This window comes from Myotis davidii, unplaced genomic scaffold (assembly GCF_000327345.1).
Source record: "Myotis davidii unplaced genomic scaffold, ASM32734v1 scaffold284, whole genome shotgun sequence".
Taxonomy (NCBI): Eukaryota; Metazoa; Chordata; class Mammalia; order Chiroptera; family Vespertilionidae; genus Myotis; species Myotis davidii.
In genome coordinates, this window is record NW_006295261.1 from 1,755,940 (window position 1) to 1,763,172 (window position 7,233).

The following is a 7,233-nucleotide window of genomic DNA, read 5'->3' on the forward strand; positions in this document are numbered from 1 at the left end:
TGGGTGTAGATGTACCACTGGTTTTTAGTCCACTCATCTGTGGATGGGCACTTAGGTTGTTTCCAAATCTTAGCTATTGTAAATTGTGCTGCTATGAACATAGGGGTGCATATATCCTTCCTGATTGGTGTTTCTGGTTTCTTGGGATATATTCCTAGAAGTGGGATCACAGGGTCAAATGGGAGTTCCATTTGTAGTTTTTTGAGGAAACTCCATACTGTCTTCCATAGTGGCTGCACCAGTCTGCATTCCCACCAGCAGTGCACAAGTGTTCCTTTTTCTGCCAGGAGAACCATTTTAATACAGCAGCAAAACGAAAGATTTTTAGCGTCATGGACTCAGGTAGGAGGTTAGCATACATTGTTTTCTATTGTATTTGCACAGCTGCCCTATGAGGAACATACTATTATTACCACTACTTGACAAATGGTAAAACTGAAGTGATGAGAGATTAAGACTCTTGTCCGAAGCCTCACAGTGAGTGTGTGGTAGAGGCAGAATGCACAGCCCAGTCTAGAAGATTCCAGAGACTCTGGAGTACTGAGTACTATGAAATCCAAGACAGGATTTCAAGAAAGAGTTGGTAAAGATATTAAGTGATGCAGGGAGAAAAACTGAATGAGGACTTGAAAAGTTTCATTGGTAATTGGTAATTAGAATTCAATGGAGACCTTTATCAGAATAAATCCCTTAGATGGGTGGTACCAAAGCCTGATTGTAAGGAATTAAGGGACGGAAGTTGACACTCAGAAGTACCAGTTAGTGCAGACTGCTCTTTGAAGGCACTAGTTTGTGACAGAAGAAAAAAGGAATAGTGGCATGAAGAGGAGACAAGGGAAGGGGAAAGGTTTTCAGATAAAGGACACCTAAGCATACTTAGAGGCAGAGAGGACACAGCAGAACTGGTGATTCAATAGAGGAGGTGCTAATAGGTGGAGCCATGTCCAACTTGTGGCTTGAGGGCCTGAGGTAAAAAGCAATGTCAGGTGGTTACCCTAAGAGTGGAACACCTCTTTTGAGGCTAGAGGAAAGAGGGGAAGGACGGAAAGGAAAGGAACAGACAGCTGGCTTGATTTTCCCTGTGAAGTAGATTAGATTGTCTTCTACAATTGCAGGGTACTAGGGGTAGGCCTTACAGATTTAGGATAATGGTTAAAATAGAAACATAAAATTGGGTGGTGGTTGGTGTATGTGTGTTAGTGTGTGTGTGTGCGCGCGCGTGCAATTTAAAACAGATGGAGTTTAAGGTAACCAACAAATAGCCCCTCCTTTCTCCACATGGGTTTGAACCTAACTAAGAGATTGACATGTAAAAATGGAAATCAATATGTCCTCTTTGTTACTTTGGGAGCTATATGATAACGTGCCTTAGGGCAGCAGGGGAAAAATGCTTTGTAATACATAAAATTTTAGGATTAGACTTACCCATCCAGCCACAGGCAGTCTGCGAAACGTCACATCTTCTCAAAGGGAAGGACCTGCCCCTTAAAACTGATATCATGGAAAAGGGGTTCAGTATGTGCACTCACCCCCTTGGAGAGCAAACATCCAGTTCTGATGAGGAGGGATAATGGCCACACGTGCCGTCTTCTGTTGACCAAAAAATGGCACAAAGGAACAAGGAGAGGCCAAATATGTTACTTTAATGTGTGTCCCTCTGCCTGGAACAAAAACCTGGGGATTAAGTATTCCCCATTAGCAAAAACAAACAATACTGACTGTAGCCTCCTGCCTTTCAAAGGAGAAAGTCCTACCCAAGAACTTGAGCTGACCCAAGATAGAGGGAAAACTGTCATTTCAGAGCTGAGGGTGCTTCATGCTGCTAACAGAGCACAGAAACTTCACTCAGCAAGTTTTTTCTTGCCTTGACTATGCGAAAGTAGGCTTGGAGTTAAGTTTACAGCCATGGCTGCAGAAAGTTGAATTGCTCTGAATGACAGAATAGGATGGATTTTTTTTTGAGACAAATGAGCAAAACGTGGAGTAAAAAGAAGCAAATGCAGAGGGGGAGGAGAGAAAGAGAAGGAGAGAGAGAGAGAGAGAGAGAGAGAGAGAGAGAGAGAGAGCAGGAGTGGCAGAGGCAGGAATTCAGAGCCACAAGAAACCTGGGAAGTAATCTCTACCCTCCTGCCTTGCACACAAAAAATTTTTTTGCCTAAAATATTGGGACTGGTTGTGATGCAAGGTTAGAGGAAGAGGGTTGTATCAATTTCAGTTAAATCTAACAGGCAAAATAATTGCAGGATCTGGAGTACTTGGAGACTATCCAAGTGTGGGGTACTCTCGCCCCTCCCTATTGCAAAAAGAGGGATCAGGAGAAGGCAAGGCGCAGCTCTGGGGTGAGGTGAGGCTGTAAGATCATCGAGGGTCCGAGATGGCACACATATTGTGATAACTAAAACATTGTTCTTACACTTTGACCTTGAACATCCTTGAGGACCTTGCAAAGGTCTCTGGGAAAGAGGAAAATATGTAGGCCAATCTAGCTGAACTCTCCGAAACTGCCAATTCCCATCTGTTCCTCACGGCACACAGCCCGCTTCACTTAATTTGCACACACTGACTTTCTAATTATTGACTTAAGTGCCTCGCCTGAGAGGTTTCCTTAGAAACTGCTTTAGAAATGGTTTAATATTACAAAAATCTAAACTTAGAACTGAAAACCGAGTAGAAAATGAAAAGAAAATAAGTTGGTGTCACTGTTAGAATAAATGGTGTAATTGGACCTCTCGACAGCCCTGGGCATCCACATCTGAGCCCCTGCCTCACGTGGCTGAGACTTTTCTTCCCGTGCACTCAAAAAGCTTTTTAAGAGAGAATATACATGTTAAGATTTTTCCTTCCTTTTCCTGTTTGGAAAGGTTTGCATTGGAAAAACAAAAAAATCTCGTACCCAAAGCAAAAACTCGGAGCATTAATACATACATTGAAAATCTTTAGGGCACATTTTATGTACCAATCACTGTTCTGGGACAGCCACAGCAGCTTATTGCAACTTCTCTCAATTAAAATTCTTCTTTCCTTCTAAAGAAGTTTAAATATTCAGAAGTCTGTGGCCAAAGCAAGTTCACGTAGCAGAAGGCTGAAGAATTTGCCTTCAGATTCCTGCTCCACCACTTATATGACCTCGGGCAAGCTACAAAACTCACCTGTCAAGGTTTCACCATTAATAAACCAGAGATAAAAGTGCTCCCTAGTTGAGGGGTTTGAGGATTAAATGCAGTGATGCATCGGTCATGTCATTCACAGCATTTGTGCATTCCTCATTCCCAGTTATTCAAACTTAAACATTTACCGAACTCCTACTGTGTACACCAGGCATCACACCAGGAACTAGGACTACACAACTGAAGAGGATGCAGATGGTGCTCTCTCCAAGCTCACAGTTTTGTCCTCTTCTCCATAACCATAACTCAACTGGATGGAAGCTTGACAACCACTAGGCTCCTCAGCGGAATACCCAGAAAAATAAATTTAAGATAAGAAGAATAGTTCCATAAATGACTGTGTTTATGTGCCAGAATTTTCAGGATACATATTTGGATGAAGTTATTATCATGGAAAGGGATGTAGATAGGAGATTAATAAAATTTAAAATGTAAACAATGGATTGACACCAGTTAGGCTTAATTTAAAGAAGAACTAAGAGTTCTCTTTAAATGGTGGGGGTCTGCCCTGACTGGTTTGGCTCAGAGGATAGAGCATTGGCCTTTGGACTCAAGGGTCCCAGATTCGATTCCGGTCAAGGGCATGTACCTTGGTTGCAGGCACATCCCAGTAGGGGGCGTGCAAGAGGCAGCTGATCGATGTTTCTAACTCTATCCCTCTCCCCTCCTCTCTGTAAAAAATCAATAAAATATCTTTTTTAAAAAAATGGCGGGAGTCTGCTTCTTTCTACTTAAATAGATATATAAAAGTAAGCAGCATTCTATGAATAATTTATTATTTAATAAATATTCTAAAAGATACATATCGCATTTCCTCTGATTCTTTGTCTAGAGCAGTGGTTCTCAACCTTCCTAATGCAGTTCCTCATGTTGCAGTTCCTCATGTTGTGAAAGGGTCGCTCGACCCCCAAAGGTGTCGCGACCTACAGGTTGAGAACCGCTGGTCTAGAGGAAGACTTCAAAGTACAGAGAACTTTCTGGCCAGCCAAGAAAATAGTGAATTTTGCAACCTATACTATTTTATCCTTCTTACCCCTGAGCCTCACCCCACCCCTCATTAAACCTTAAACTGGAAACCTTTCAAAACTGATAAAATATGCTGTTAACATCCCTGAAATAAAAACAGCAAAACGGTTCTCAAATGAAAGCAATGTGCCCTCCTGACAAGGGTTTCACTATAACATAATTAAAAATAGTAACTCTTTTTTCCTCATTGTAGACAGGAAATCACTAGCAGAACAAGCACCGGCTTCAGATTTACTTAAAGATAACACATGAAGGAGGCATCCAAAAGCCTTTGGCTCCCTTAATGATTAACACATTTTATGGCATTCCTTCAAATGATGGAGAAATCCTACCCCACATGGTATTGCCTCCATAGTTCCTGCACATAAAACATCCCTTTCCCTGGCACAGAATGTCTTTCACTCTTTTTTGCCCCTGCTCCTTGGCCAATTGTATTTTTCTATACATTCCCTATCACATTTATCTTTCAATACGAGTGCTGCTATGTGAGCAGGCAGAGGGGAGACCCTGAGATGGATGCAGTTTGGATATGTGAAGGAGAACTCTCAAGAGACGAAGAGAACATTTATAACAGTCCATGCAGGGGTATAACTATATGTGTATTAGATGCAATTGAATATGCAAGTAATCAAAGTGTAATATTTAATTTTATGTCAGTAGCAATGAATAAGCTCAACTACTTGTTGCTTAATATAAATTTTAAACAAAAAAATCATCCTTCTGTTTTTAAACATCAAAAAAGAATGAATCATTGATAAGCTAAAAGCCGGCTTGTAAGCCAAAATCACAAGGTTTAAAGGAAATGGCTCAAATATCCACAAATCCTCCCACCTGTCCCTCTGTAGTCTCATATACACTATTAATGTCACATTGTGCCACCTATTGTTATAAAAGAATCCTTATGTTTTGAAGAAACCTTCATTTTCCAAAGTCATGCTATAAAATCAATTGTTTCAGTGAAGCAGCGGTTCTCAACCTGTAGGTCGTGAACAATGAAAATACATCCTGCATATAAGATATTTACATTACAATTCATAAAAGTAGCAAAATTACAGTTATGAAGTAGCAACAAAAATAATTTTATGGTTAGGGGTCACCACAACATGAGGAATTGTATTAAAGGGTCACGGCATTAGGAAGGTTGAGAACCACTGAGTGAAGGGAAAAAGAGACTGGGGATTAGAGAATTCCAGAGTCTTCAGAACAAATTTTGTTTTCCTTCAGGACTTTCAGTAATAAAGTTGACTTTTTAAAAATTAATCTTTATTGTTGAGATTATTACAGATGTCTATCTCCTCCCGCCCTCCAATTGCTCCCCTCCACCTGGTTCTCACCCAACCCCAGGCCCTCGCCACCCTATTGTCTGTGTCCATGGTAATGCATACATGCATATAAGATCTTTGCATAATTTCTTCCCACTCCCCACCACACTCCCTTCCCTCTGAGAATCATCAGTTTGTTCCGTTTCCATGCCCCTGATTCTATTGCATTTACCAGTTTATTCTGTTCATCAGATTTTTTATTCATTTGATTTTTAGATTCAATTGTTGATAGATATGTATTTGGCTCTAAGTACATAGCTATAAATGGGACTTCCAATTCTTCATAATTACTAATTCAAGAGAAATACCTCACTTGTATATTATTACACTAAGATGAACACAATATTGTTTAGATTTTTACAACTGTTTTGCCCGTTGTTATGAAGAACAAATCTCAAAGCCAGTGAAATAAGTTGTTATAAGCCAACAGTTTTTTTACCCCTACATTCAAGACCTAGAGAGTACTATGCTAAGTGAACTAAGCCAGTCAGAGAAAGACAGATCTTACATGATCTCACTTATATGTGAAATCTAATAAAATAAACTGATGAACAAATTAGATCCAGAGAAATGGAAACACGGAACAGACTGCCAAATCTCAGAGGGAAGGGAGGAGGAGGGTTAGGAAGAGATTAACCAAAGAATTTATACGCACACTAGAGGCCCAGTGCACAAAATTCATGAGGGGGTGGGGGGGGTCCATGAGCCTGGCCTGCACCCTCTCTAATCCGGGACACCTGGGGGATGTCCAACTGCCTCTCACAATCTGGGACCACTGCCCCTAACCCCTCTGCCTGCCTGCCTGATCGCCCCTAACTGCTCCCCTACTGGCCTGATCACCCCTAACTGCTCCCCTGCTGGCCTGATCACCCCTAGCTGCCTCTGCCTCGCCTCGCACCCGGGACCCAGGATTCCCTCCTCCGGCCAGTCACAGGCACCTGGGACCTGGGCTTCCCTCCCTTGGGCTGGCCGCAGTCACCCAGGACCTGGGCCGGCTTCGCCCAAGCCTCTGCCACAGGCGCCTGGGACTGCGGGGCGGGCAGCTTGTCCCTCTCCCAGGCCGCAGCCTGGCTGGCCCCCATTCCGCTCTCCCCAGTGTTGAGTGTCTGAGCCATTATGGCGTGATGGTGTGATGGTGTAATAACCATTTGCATATTAGCTCTTTATTATATAGGATATGCATAGCCCATGGACACAGACAATAGTGCAATGAAGGCCTGGGGGTGGAGGCTGGGAGGAGTGAGGTGGAGGGGATCAATGAGGGGAAAAGGGGGACATCTGTAACACTTTTAACAATAAAGAAATTTTAAAAACACCAAAAAATAAATAAAATTATGAATAAATTTTTATTGAAAATGTTAAAAAAAACAAACAAAAAAAACCCATCCACTCACTAATGTCTCTCTTTTCTCCACATGACCACAGAATTTAAGAATATAAAAGATACTCATAAACATAAACATTTGAAGTGCAACTCCTACTTTGGACTAAAGGATAGAGCATATAATATCTTTCTCAAAGGGTAATTTGAAAGTCATTATCACTAGAAATCTAGAAAAGTGTCAGGATATTGGTAACTTACTTTTTTTTCACATATTTCTTCTTCTTTTTTTATTAAATCTTTATTGTTCAGATTATTACATTTGTTCCTCTTCCCCTCCCATAACTCCCCTCCTCCCCGTTCCCACCCCACCCTCCACCCTCACTCCCCACCCACC